Source organism: Pieris rapae, chromosome 16 (assembly GCF_905147795.1).
Source record: "Pieris rapae chromosome 16, ilPieRapa1.1, whole genome shotgun sequence".
In the NCBI taxonomy this organism is placed as follows: Eukaryota; Metazoa; Arthropoda; class Insecta; order Lepidoptera; family Pieridae; genus Pieris; species Pieris rapae.
This window is the reverse complement of record NC_059524.1, coordinates 3,349,304-3,364,132: the sequence shown is the minus strand read 5'-3', so window position 1 is coordinate 3,364,132 and position 14,829 is coordinate 3,349,304. Positions and strand designations below refer to the sequence as shown.

General features: G+C 34.0%; 1 protein-coding gene across 2 annotated transcripts in view; it reads right to left on the bottom strand.

The window, feature by feature from the left end:
* LOC110998105 (dual specificity protein phosphatase 22) overlaps positions 1–14,829 on the bottom strand; it is a 43,723-nt gene that overhangs the window by 17,655 nt on the left and 11,239 nt on the right. The window lies entirely within an intron of this gene.

Below are 14,829 nucleotides of genomic sequence, written 5' to 3'. Positions count from 1 at the left end.
AGTACTGACTGCTGTTTCCGACTCTATCAACATCATTAAAATTATGTTCGCAGAGTGAAATCACAGTTGCTATATTCTGTATGTTATGTATTTAATATTCCATATTTTATAAGATTTCATTTTTCGTCATTATCGTATTGGCTTAGTACTGTGAGAATAGTGTATAAATAAATAAATATTTTATTCAAAAGTCTTTTATTCATATTGATTTAAATAATAAATGCATTTATTCGTAGTTTAATTTAGATACCTAGCTTTATATAAATATTAATTTAGCTGCCCCTGGGAGAAATGAGATGTTCCCAGCTATAGTTTCGTTCTGAGAATTAGTTATCATTATTATCATAAAAGTAATAATGTAATAAATCACAAAACAACATCACAAGCAACAACAACAGTATTTAACTTGTGAACCAAAAAGTAATACGTAAGTTTAACGCGACCAAAGCTAGTAGAAACTTCTGCTCAAGTTGTTTTTGTAAAGGCTTTTGATATCATTAATAGGCTGTGGGTCTGAGGGTGAATGATGTTCTACCATTAGGTCACTCTGGAGGTATTATGTTTAGTGGCTGCGTAAGACCGTAGAGTTCTTTAAGTATTGTCCTTATTATTGATATCTACAAAGGTACAATCCCAATATGACGGCTTATGCAATTTTGACTTTAGTTCCCCAAAAAAAAAATATTGTACACTTACTTACTCTTGATTACTCGGAAAATCCATGTTTTCATGTAAATTACTATACCTTTATACACTATAAATGTATCTTTCATTCTAGACAATCAAATATCAGATTCTGCCCTGTATCACGTCCCCACCTTACGTTACAGAAACTAAACCCTAACAGATGTATATGAAAGGACATCAAATACAGTTACTACTGAAATGACTACATTATGAAGTAAAAGAATCTACGGTTCACGACATATACTAAGCATATATGATATTCAATGTCACATTTAGAGCTAGAAACTGAAATCTAAAATGTAAGAACCTTTGTATTATGACGTATTCAAATTTTCTATTCCAGTTTTTCATTTTGAATTGTTGAAAGAACTATATTCATCTAAGTAATAGGAAAAAAGCCTGTAAAGGCACAAAAACTACTTTAGACGTCATATTTCAAATGAAAAAGTATTTAATGACTGCGCATTTGATTTCCAATTAACTAATGGATGCGGCTATCTTTGATGGAAATGGATGTCAAAAGCGATGTGTATAAGTTAATTGAAATTTGTTAGTAAATTCAGAATGAGGAATTCGGGGCGCGAAACGAGGGTACTTACAATATTTTTTATCGTTTGACCAATCACAATTCAACGTAACGCGCCATCGTTGCATCATAAAACGAATGACGAATGACGTCATTTATACTACGCGCTCTGCAACGATATCTTTTTTATACGGGCTTCCATGTGAGCAGTAATTAAATCTCTTTGATAGCTTTTGTAGACGAGACCTTCTAGTTTACAATTTTAGCACCTTCGAACTATCAAAGCTTGCGTCAAACTGGGGCTAGATCGCTTTAATTTTTAACCTTGAGACGGCTATATAGACTTTCAAAAGTGAATAAAGCTGGGCGTTTGATGAGAAAGTAATGACTGTAGTGATTGATTATCAAAGGTTAACATATTAGTCATAATACTGGATGGATATTGATTATTTTTATTACATTTATTTCTTGTAATACATTAGTAAAATTTATAGGCTATAAATTGTCATAAACTTCGTGGTGAGTAAATATAAAATACGGTTACTGTAATATGAAAACATTTTATATTTGTAAGAAAAATATTGCCAAGGGCATAAAATATAAATTTTCTCTGTGGCTGGACCACATGAACGCACAAAGAACGTTGAAATGTTGCACTTGGCTCATCACAATATAATTGCACGCATATGAAAATCTATACTCACAGAACTTTTTACAATTACGGCACGCGGTAACCCTAAAATTGCTCACCCATATTCCCCGAAGACAAGTACAAATTTTTCAAGGATATATTATTAATAGAAATTACATACCGAAGGCCTTTAATACCCAATGGGGCATGGAGCAGACATTTCTGTATGCTTTATTACAAGGTCAGGCATGTATGTCTTCAGACCTGACCCATGGTCAATATTAATCCTGAACTATCGTCACGATTTCCTTAACCGTACGATCAGTGAATTATGAAAAGATAAATCTACTATACAACGAAATAGTTCAGGGTTTTAATTACAAAAACGAATACTTTAAATTACAAATACACTTATATCACCTCGATCAGTTTTTAATGTTTGTACCACTAAGTATTAAGTTAAATCGATGTTTGACCGAGTGGAACATTAGCTTAGCAAAGGTCATTTACCTTCAATCAACGTATAAAATTTCCTTTCACGAAAAATATCCATAAAACCTTTTTCCGAGTAATCGTACTACTTTTAAAACCTATATAGTAAATGGTGAAGGCAAAAATGGAACGGAGTTTTTAGCTTTACAACTACCCCGTTTATGAATATTCGTTGGTGAATAGTACTTTTAAAATGGCCGACCAATTTATAATTTACATTTTTTTACATCGATCATTGTGAGCGAAATGTGAAAATTGTATATTTCATTCTGTTTTTTTGTTATCATGTCAACTTACGTGTTCTATTGCGGAGATTTGTCGATTCTACAATTTTTCTTTTAGTCCCGTACAAAAATACTTCATTCAAAAAAATGTTTGTCACGTCAATAAAATGTAAGAAAAGATTAAAAGAGCAATCTTTAACCTTATTCTTACAGCTTTTATGTTCGACTTTGGAGTAAATAAACGAAACAAGTGAAGATCGCTGGCAATCCCTAAATAGTTTGTCATTTGTTTTTATTAATGTAACGAAGCTTGTTACGAAGTCCTATACCATGGAATATGCACTTCAACTTATTATTTATTAAGTATTACACGTCCGTGAGGTTACACGATGTCAGCAGTATCGCTATGTCGCAATTTATAATAAGAACTACACGTGCCTCACGTTGTGCTTTGTAATCAATATAGCCTCTTTGTGTCTTTTATTATTTTATATAATGTAGCATTCAATTTCCTCACTTCGGATTGACTAGCTGTAATTTTAATTATAATTTTAATTGTAATTTTTTTATTTTAATAAATAAGTTTAAAACATTTGGTTTTTTTTGGAACCTTCGGCTGTGGCCTTCGTAATTGGCGCAGTCGGTAGGATTTGTTCGTAAAGTCAGTGAATCGATCGCGGACCGGGCAAATTCGGAAACCTACAAGAGCCTGCAGCCAGAGGGAAATCAAGACATAGATTTATCAAAGAAACCAGATGTGGTGAGTACCTAGTTTTTATCTAGACTTGCCAAATTATCCTTTAAGTTTTTTTTTATAATCCTATACCAAGATTTTCCATCCTAGAGAATCACGAACCCCTAGGTTAGGTATTATACGTAGAAATTTAGAATTTGATATAGGTAGAAATTTAACAGGAAATATGTCGGAGCTTTTAGTTGACAACATATTCAAGGCTTTACGTTTAGTTCCCGAGTTTGATGGTAACCCTAATGTTCTTACAAGGTTTATTAATTTATGTGATCAATTAGTGGCGAAATTTATAACAGCGGAACCGGGTTATGAATTAAGTAATTTAGCACTTATTAATGGTATTCTTTCTTATAAAAAAAGAACTTAAAAAGAATATCGAGGAGTTCTTGGGAATATCTGAACGAATTGCTATTCTGAACATTACAATGCCACAATCGAACGCAAAATGGTCTATAGTACAGATTTACAGCCCTACGGAACAAGCCAGTAACGCCGATGTAGATTCCTTCTACGCAGATCTTAGAAGAGCTATATTAAATTATACACATAAAAATCTCATTGTTATGGGAGATTATAATGCTCAACTAGGTAAGAGAAGAAAAGGAGAAGAAATTATACTAGGCCCTTACTGTACAGGGAAAAGAAACAGGAATGGAACTAAACTTATAGAATTAGCATACGAAAATAATTTAAAGGTTCTAAATAGTATGTACAAAAAAAGACCGTCAAATAGATGGACATGGATTTCACCAAACGGACTCTATAAAAATGAAATCGATTTTATTCTCACAAATAGGGCTAACATGTTCAGCGACTGTACAATTCTTAAGAATCTAAACTTCAATACTAACCACCGTATGGTCAGAGCTAATCTAAAAATAAAATTAGAGAAGACTAGACCTTTTAAAGCTAGGACAAGCGAATCAAAACACCTTATCGGTAATATCAGCGAAATAAAAGAACATTTAATCCAACTAAACTTGGAAGAATTATCAGTACAAGAAAAATACAACAATGTTTTAGAAGCCATAACTTACAGTTCAAACAGAGTGCCTCCAAATAGAAACAAGTGGCATTCGGTATCAGACGAGACGTCCTTACTCCTTAAGCAAAGGCAGGAATTAATTAAATTGGAGAATAAAACGAAATCGATCAGAGTAGAAATAACGAAGCTTAGTAAACAAATTAAATTATCACTTAGGCAAGACATACAAAAACTAAGATTAGACACACTTGAACGGTACATAAACAAAACTGGTGGCATCAAGAAAGCTGTCAAAGAACTAAAAACTAATATTAACTGGATCCCAAATATAAATAACAAAAGAGGATATAAAATAACCAAACGCCCGGATATTGTCTCAACGGCGACAGATTTCTACAAACAACTATACTCTACCCAAACAAGCAGAAAGAAAGAAACGACGCTAGAAGATGGAGAAGAGGTACCTGATATATTGCCAAGGGAGGTAGAAAGGGCTATCGAGACTCTGAAAAAGGACAAATCACCGGGTCCAGATTACGTCACCAACGAGCTTTTGATAAGTCTAAAGGAAGTATTGGTACCTACTTTCACCGTTCTCTTTAATGAGATAGTTAGAACGGAATCAATACCGGAACAATGGGCAAACTCGACGATAACACTTATACACAAAAAAGGAGACAAGAGTGACATCAACAACTACAGGCCCATAAGCTCTATAACGAATATATACAAAGTCTTCGCTAAAATAATTCTACATAGACTTGGTAAAATCTTAGATGACAACCAACCTATAGAGCAGGCAGGTTTCCGGAGTGGATATTCGACAATAGACCATATCTTCGTAGTAAGGCAAATCTTAGAAAAAAGCAAAGAATATAATCTCCCAATCTACCTATGCTTTGTTGATTATTCTAAGGCGTTTGACTCTCTGGAACATGAAAAAATATGGCAAGCCTTGCAAAGTCAGGGGATAAACAATAAATATATAAAAATAATCAGGAATATATATAAAAATGGAAAAACTAGAATAAAAATGGATAAATTAGGAGGGATTATAAATATTGAACGGGGAGTGCGACAGGGAGACCCTCTATCACCTAAACTGTTTTCGGCTGTTCTGGAGGAAATTTTCAAAAAACTAAGTTGGGATAAGTACGGACTAATGATAAACGGCGAAAGATTGAACCACTTAAGGTTTGCAGACGACCTAATTCTGTTTGCCTCAACACGCGATGAACTGGAGAAGATGGTCTCAGACCTTGACACAGAAAGTAGGTTTGTCGGTCTGAAAATGAATACCGAGAAAACCAAAGTAATGACGAATTCCAGAAAGGAAAAAGTACTGTTAAATAGCAATATTATAGAATACGTAGATGAGTACTTGTACCTCGGGCAGACAATATCTATGACCGATTCAACAACAAAAGAAATCGACACAAGAATAGCAAAAGCATGGAAGAGCTTTTGGGCGCTTAAAGAAGTCATGAAAAATAAGAAAACAAGCATGGTAATTAAAAGAAAGGTCTTCAATACTTGTGTACTACCTGTACTAACATATGGATCACAAACTTGGGCGCCTACTAAAGCGCAGTATACAAAGCTACAGGTGTGTCAAAGAGCGATGGAACGATGTATGATAGGGAAAACAAGAAGAGACAAAATAAAGAATACAGTATTAAGGAAAATAACTAAGGTAACAGATGTTACAACAACGATCAAGAAGCTAAAGTGGAAATGGGTGGGACACATCGCAAGAGGTACAGAAAAGTGGAGCAAAAAACTGCTTAACTGGTGCCCAAGGTACAGCAAGCGCAAAAGAGGGAGACAACTGAGAAGGTGGATTGACCACATTAAAGAAACGGCAGGTGGTACATGGCAGAGAGTGGCACAGTGTAGAGAGGAATGGCGGGATTTGGAGGAGGCCTTTGCCAAAAAAGGGCACACAGATGCACCTGAATTAGATTAAAATGAAAATTTGTTTAAATGTATAAAATATGTATTGTAGATTATCTGAATAAAGGCTATTATTATTATTATTATTATTATTATTATTAATGGTATTCTCAATAAGGTTACTGGACCTGCTGCGCGGACTTTAAACTCAAATGGAATTTCCGAAAATTGGATTAGTATACGTAATTCTTTAATAAATAATTTTGCAGACCACCGTGATGAGACCTCTTTATATAACGATCTGTCTCTTATAAGTCAAGATTCGGGGACGCCTCAAGAGTTTTATGAGCGTTGTCAGAATCTTTTCAGTATAATAATGACCTATGTTAGCTTGCACGATTCCGTTCAAAGTACCATTGAAGCAAAGAGAGAGTTATATAGAAAACTGACTCTTCAAGCCTATTTGCGTGGCCTTCGTGATCCACTAGGATCTCGAATAAGATGCATGCGGCCGGAGTCAATAGAGAAAGCTCTCGAGTTTGTACATGAGGAACAAAATACGCTATACATTCAACAGCGCAACCAGAGTTGTACAGATAGAAAATTTTATAATAGTGATAATAATCCTCCTAACAGCCATAATTCTCAGCGTAACTTTAATTTTGTACCTAATTTTAAGCCAGGCCCCTCTAGATTTTTGATCCCGCAACCTAATAGGCCTATGCCTATGCCTATGCCAGTTATGAAACCACAGTTGCCTCGTGGTCCTACTAGAACTCAGCAGATGTTCGGTGCTCCTCCACCTAATTATCGTCCTCAGAGCAATGTATTCAGATTACCTCAACAGAGACCAATTAATAATGGTCCACAACCGATGAGTGGTGTAAGTCATTTTGTTACTAAGACCTCTCAACCTAAACCCGTTTTTACCGGGCATGATTGGTCTAGACATGGTAATCCACCACCTTCTAATTATTTTAAATTTAAAGATGTTAATTTTAACGAATTATATGACCAAAACGACTATGACTTTTATGAACATGACTATTACTATGACCCTTATTATCAGGAATATTATTATTCAGAGCCTGTTTATGACATGACTTATGAACAGTATCAAGACGCTAATGACTATTCACCTCCTACTGTTGAAGAGCCACAAGAGAGTTCAACTTCAGATCAGGATTTTCAAAAAGCGGTCAAGTTAGAAAAGCCAAAATAGAAATTAATTTGCATATTCAACGACAATTACCGTATATTCAAATTTACAATCCACCACTTAAGTTATTAATTGATACCGGCGCTAATCAGTCTTTTATTAGCCCCGAAGCCGTAAGTAATTATTTTTCAGACATACCTTTGACATTTGATCCATTCGAGGTGACTAATGTCCATGCAACTACTAGGAATAATTATTCTATTACTTTACCTTGTTTTTCGGAATTAAATAATAATGAAGATATTAAATTATTTTTATATAAATTTCATGATTATTTCGATGGTTTGATTGGACTCGATTTACTCACTAAATGGGAGTCTAAAATTGATCTTAAGGATAAGTTATTAGTAACTAAATTTGGTTCGAATCCGATTCATATGTATAACTCTAGAAATTGTAATTTGTATGAAGATATAATACCTGCTAATAGTACTAAATTAATAAGAGTTCCTATTGATACGCTAGATGGTGATGTTTTAGTTCAAGAACAAGTTATCTGTAATTGTATTATTCATGAATGCATTACATCTGTCAAAAATAATCGTGGTTATTTAGAAGTAGAAAATCCAACAGATAATGATATAATACTTTCCTTTGATCATGCCGCACATGCTGAAATATTTAATGTTGAAAGCTATGATTGTCTTAAGCCTAATCGTGTTGATGATGTTATCTCTCGTCTTCGCACAGACCATCTTAATCCTGAAGAAAAAGTAAATTTAGTATCACTTTGTTCTCGTTATGCAGACGTATTTTATATTGAAGGTGAACCACTTACCTTCACGAATAAAATTAAACATCGTATTAAAACTACTGACGAAGTACCAGTTTATACAAAGAGTTATCGTTATCCATATGTACACAGACAAGAGGTTAGAGATCAAATTGGCAAGATGTTAGAGCAAGGTATAATTCGACCTTCGGACTCAGCCTGGAGCTCTCCTATTTGGATCGTACCCAAAAAGGCTGATGCTTCTGGGAAACAAAAGTGGAGACTAGTAATAGATTTTAGAAAAGTAAATGAAAAAACTATAGATGATAAGTATCCCATACCGAATATTAATGACGTTTTAGATAAGTTAGGTAACTGCCATTATTTCACTACGTTAGATTTGGCAAGTGGCTTTTACCAGGTCGAAATGGACCCTCAAGATATTCATAAGACAGCTTTTAACGTAGAACATGGGCACTTTGAATTTTTAAGAATGCCCATGGGCTTAAAGAATAGCCCTTCAACTTTTCAGAGGGTTATGGATAATGTTCTTAGAGACCTTCAAAATGTTATATGTCTAGTTTACCTCGACGACATTATAGTTTTTAGTGTTTCATTACAGGAACATATGGTAAATTTAGAAAAGGTTTTTAAAAGATTAAGGGAATCAAATTTCAAGATACAAATGGATAAATCCGAATTTTTAAAGCTTGAAACTTCATATTTAGGGCATATAATTAGTAAAGACGGTATTAAACCGAATCCTGACAAGATAGAAGCAATTAAAAAATTTCCTTTGCCTAAAACTGCCACTGAAATAAAGCGTTTCCTTGGTTTAGTCGGTTATTATAGAAAATTTATTCCTGATTTTGCTCGTATAACAAAACCTATGACGCAGTGTCTTAAAAAGGGATCTAAAATAACGTTTAACGATTCAAATTACATTAATTGCTTTGAAAAATGTAAGTTATTATTGATAAATGATCCTATCTTGCAATATCCTGATTTTAATAAAGATTTTATTCTTACGACTGATGCATCTAATTTCGCTATTGGCGCTATACTTTCTCAAGGAACTATAGGTAGTGACAAACCTATAGCATATGCATCAAGGACACTTAATTCGAGTGAAATTAATTATAGTACAATAGAAAAAGAACTTTTAGCAATAGTGTGGGCTACTAAATATTTTAGACCGTATTTATTTGGCAGAAAATTTAAGATTGTCACAGATCATAGGCCACTTCAATGGGTTATGAATCTTAAAGAACCAGGTTCTAGGTTAACGCGTTGGAGACTTAAATTAAGTGAATATAATTTTACCACCGAATACAAGCAGGGCAAAAAGAATACCAATGCCGATGCTTTATCTCGCGTCGAAATTCACAATGAGGACGTGAGTTCCATCATAGTAAATACATCTGAAAGACCTCCATCACAGTCTGATTCTGCCACTGAAACAGTTCATACCAGTGACGAAAACCCAATTCTTGAAGTTCCTATATCTGACGAACCGTTAAATAAGTTTACAAGACAGATATGTTTTGTCCTTGTAGGTGACATTAAAAAGCGACCAACTGTAACGAAACCTTTTGAGACACATACAAAAACGACTATACAAATTACTGAGACTAATATTGACAATGACGTTATTAATGCAGTTAAGGAATATGTAAATCCCAAGGTCAAGACAGGAATCTTAATCCAACCCCCATTAGCTATGTATAAGATAATCCCCATAATACAAAGTAATTTTAAAAATTCCGCAATGAATCTTATTTTAACGAAAACTGAATTAGAAAATGTTAAGGACTATTTACGTCAACAGGAAATTATACAGAAATACCATGAAGGAAAAACAAATCATCGTGGTATTACAGAATGTTACCTAGCATTATCTTCCAGGTATTATTGGCCTAAAATGAAGGATAGCATTTCAAGATATATTAACGAGTGTAATATTTGCGGTCAAGCCAAATATGATAGGTGTCCAATTAAACAGAGGTTTTGTATAGTTCCACCCCCTTCTAAACCTTTTCAGACAGTTCATCTCGATCTTTTCACAGTTCAGTCAGAGAAATATCTTACAATAGTTGATGCGTTTTCCAAATATGCACAAGCTTATCACTTGAGAGATAGCACAGCTTTAAGTGTAGTTCAAGCTCTTCTTATATTTTGCACCCATCATGGTATGATGTTAACTGTAGTTACGGATCAAGGTACTGAATTTACTAATCAAATATTTTTAGAATTTGTTCGTCTTCACAAAATTCAGCATCATAAGGTTCTAGCTCATTCTCCGAATGACAATGGAATCGTTGAGAGATTCCACTCAACTATCCTTGAACATCTAAGAATATTAAAATTAGAGAAACCAAACGAACCGGCAATTAATCTTATGCCATATGCCATTTTAGCCTATAATAGTTCTATTCACAGTTTCACGAAGTGTAGGCCATTAGACCTCATTACAGGACATTTTGACCCTCGTGACCCTGTAGACATAGACTTAACCGAACATTTATTACAACAGTATTCTCAGGACCATAGAAGACGAATGACTCAAGTATATGAAATTATTAACGAAACCTCCTTACATGACAGGACTCAATTGACTGAAAACCGAAATAAAGACAGAAAACCTGAAAAAGACTATACCCCAGACCAACAAGTTTTTATACGTAATCCTATGGCATCCCGACAGAAATTAGCACCACGCTATACGCAAGACACAGTGCTCGCGGATCTTCCCATTCATATATATACAAAAAAGAAGCGTGGTCCCGTTGCAAAATCACGCCTTAAGCGAAGTTCTAAACATCCCACTTTGTTACAGGATACTACTATGGTTGACGCTTTCTCTATTTGATCCTCATTTGAGACAGCTTAATAATAAAATAGTTGTAATTTCAAACGAACTTAGTATGTTTGAGTCAGTACGTCGTAAAAGGGAACTCATTGACGGTCTAGGTTCCATTATTAAAAGCATTTCTGGTAACCTAGATTATGCGATAATGAACATAAGTTAGAGACGGAACTTAACAGCCGTGTTAGTTTAAATAATGTTAAAGTAATGATAGGTAAACTTAGGATTTTATACTCTAGTGATAAAGTTCTTGACATAGAATTTAGACAGTTTTATGAAATAATTAAGTTTATTATATTTTATTTTATTAGTTTATAGGATATTTTTACTCAGAGAGGCAAGTTGTTATAGTAATAAAAGTCCCAATTGTTATATCCTATACCTATGACCTTTATAAATTATCTGTTGTCCCGAATAAAAACCATAAAGTCCTTATTCCCATCTCTCCATTTTTGGCAATTTCTGGAAAAGACTCTAGGTACATAGAGACAGAATGTCCGAAGTTGAATTCGTGGTTTCTTTGCACCTCAAAGCCAGATTATAAGAAGGATAAACATGATTGTATCCAGCAGTTGATTACCCATCAGGAACTCAATCAGTCCTGCCCCTTAACTTCAGTTGTCCTGCAAAATGAGGCTTTAGAACAACTCGATGACAAGCATTATACAATGAGTTTTCCAACCTTAACGAAAGTTAAATTATTCTGTGGACAAGAACAATATAGGACACTACAAGGCAGTTATGTAGCAACCATTCCACTTAACTGTTACCTCAAGGCACCAGGATTTACCATTACTAATGTGAATAATCGTATAAAAGGTCATATTGTGAAGATATTGGAAATACCACAACACATTGAATCCAAGTATAGTGAACAACCAATATTAAATCTGGCATCTGTAGACTTGAACACTTTCCACAGTCTTAACACGAAGATGTCTATGCAGCCTCCGGTACATTTAAACCAATATGAGGATATAAGTTTATATCATACTACAATACCTCTATATATATTATTGGTGATTACGATTATATTAGTTGGTATCATAACATATAGACGAATGGGAATTAAATCTGAAACAAAAGGACATCCTGGAAGAGAACAAGTTCCTGAAGACCCCAGTCTAGTTAAAGTGAATCCCGGACACATTTCATCAGCTACTCTCTCAAACAAAGTTCTCGAATAGTCGCTGATTTTAGGAGGGAGGTGTTACGAAGTCCTATACCATGGAATATGCACTTCAACTTATTATTTATTAAGTATTACACGTCCGTGAGGTTACACGATGTCAGCAGTATCGCTATGTCGCAATTTATAATAAGAACTACACGTGCCTCACGTTGTGCTTTGTAATCAATATAGCCTCTTTGTGTCTTTTATTATTTTATATAATGTAGCATTCAATTTCCTCACTTCGGATTGACTAGCTGTAATTTTAATTATAATTTTAATTGTAATTTTTTTATTTTAATAAATAAGTTTAAAACATTTGGTTTTTTTTGGAACCTTCGGCTGTGGCCTTCGTAATTAGCTTAAATAAATAAATAAACACGAAAATATCTCTTTATAATGGAATTTTTGTAACATGTGATATTATTAATTGTTCTTACCTATATAGAAACCTTAGCACCTATAAAAGAATACAAGAATCACAAAATTCATTCACGACACTTCGTTTGTTACCTAAAAGTGAAGATCCTCATATAGCAGCAATATTGTTATACAAGAAACTCACGAATGCATGAATTACATAGATTTAAAATGCAAGTTTCACGTGCGGATTCCAGCTCAGCAAAGCGTTATTAAGTTATAATGCCTTCGTCAGCTGAATGTGAATAAATGAAGGGATCTCGGGGGAGATGTTATTAATACAGCGGTTGTTCGAGGTACGTCATTACATAATTTCATAACGTAGCGAAAGCGTAGCTCGTACGAATTGATGTCAGTGCTACGAAATTTCATAAGATGTGTATATAATTTCTAACAAAAGAGAATGATGTCACAGTAAAGTATTTCAATCACAGAGATTCAATTAATCTCTAGACAGTTAATGAAAGATCGATATTTAAACAAATCGATTAAACGTTTAACTATCTGTCTGGCCGAAAGGGTGTTGATAAATAATGTAAAACAAGATGGCGGCGGACATCTATATGAAGTTCTTTTGGATGAACACCTTCCGCTTTGAGGACGGTAACCCAGGCCAGACCTTCGCGTTATATTCGTTACCAACTAAGCTACGGGAGCAGGTTTTAAAGATGGTGCTGGTAAAATTGCACAATAAAAAGCATATCATTCTTAATTAAACGTTTTTTGTAATATGCATTTAACGCAGCAGGTCTTCCTCCACACTGTCGATCCAGCTATCTAGACTTCCTTCACTGTCGACTCTTGGGTCATGCGCTCATAGTGCCCCACTTCAGTAAGTTCTCCTATCAGAGGCCAAGACACGTTTTGGGTCACAGAGTCAGAAGAGTGAGTGTACAACTACCTCTCCTTTGCCTCGCCCCTGATGAGGGCTTTTATGCCGCACTAATGTGATGAAATTTGTCATATAACTGCTAAATTTACCGGCTGTATTATTCATACTAGGTTTTAGTTAGCGAAAAACTGTCAGAGATTGTCAAAAATATTTTATTCTTTAGCTTTCTTTCTTTTTATACAGCAGACATAGAAAATGTGCTTTGTACTAAAAACCATACAAGCCTGAGGCTAAAACTGTAGCAACTTTAAAGAAAGGAAAATCTATGTGAAAAATGTGAATACGTTTTTTAACATTCTTTGTCTTTGTGACCTTTACGTAGCATAGACTATATATAACATAGAAAATCTCTATACTTTTAATGTTTCTTATATCTGTCATGTATAAAGCTTTTTTTTGTTCAACCTTACGATTTAGTCTAACTTAAGAATTAGACAGACTATAAGTACGTTAAAAACCAATAAAATGGACTATTAAATTATACTTATTTTTTAATTACTTATAGAGATCGATCATATTTGACCTTCGATAAAATAGTTCTCAAAAGTAATAATAACTGAACAACAATGCTATTAATTAGATTTTTAGTACAGTTGATTAATTATCGGACTTCGTCGATTTTTAGTTCCTAAACGATTAAGTCTAAATGGTTAACCTCACCGTATTGTCGATAGGGACCAAAAAAATATGGGCACAGCTTGGGGTAAGGCGATGTCAGGGATAGATTCGACCTAGTAAATACATCTTACGTAAAGAATTTTCGAATACATATTGTGAAACGAGGTTACCTGAAATAGGTTTCACGTTAAATTCAGTTGTCAATTTGCCGAACAATGTAAAAAGGTTTTAAAATGCTTTGTTCGATGTGCTAGTTAAACGTGATGTGTTGTTTTTGTTTGATAAATTGAATTATTAATGAAAATTTCGTTTTTAAGAAAGTCGTTAAAGATAAAAGGGCCTCTGAAAGAAAAGCGAAATGTAAGAAATTCTTATTCAATATTGTCTATAAGAGCATCATCTCTTATAAGCTTATTTTGCTTGTCTTATTTGAGATGTCAATTAAGTGACAGACATCTCTAATTACCTCACGTAACTAAGAACAATAATGTTTCAAACCCACAGTATGAGCACGAACTATGAAGATTAGTGTACATAATAAGCGAAACTTATCTCTTACGGCTTCGAATCTTAGCAAGGGCTTCTACGGAATTAATCTTATGTGTACGAGAACCAGAAATATTTGAATATATAAAAACCTTAATGATGCTATGAGTGAGAATTCAACATGAAAATGCATTGAAATAAGCGGTGGTGAATTTCAAAGCTTTTTTGACTATTCAGTAAATATCCTGAATACACA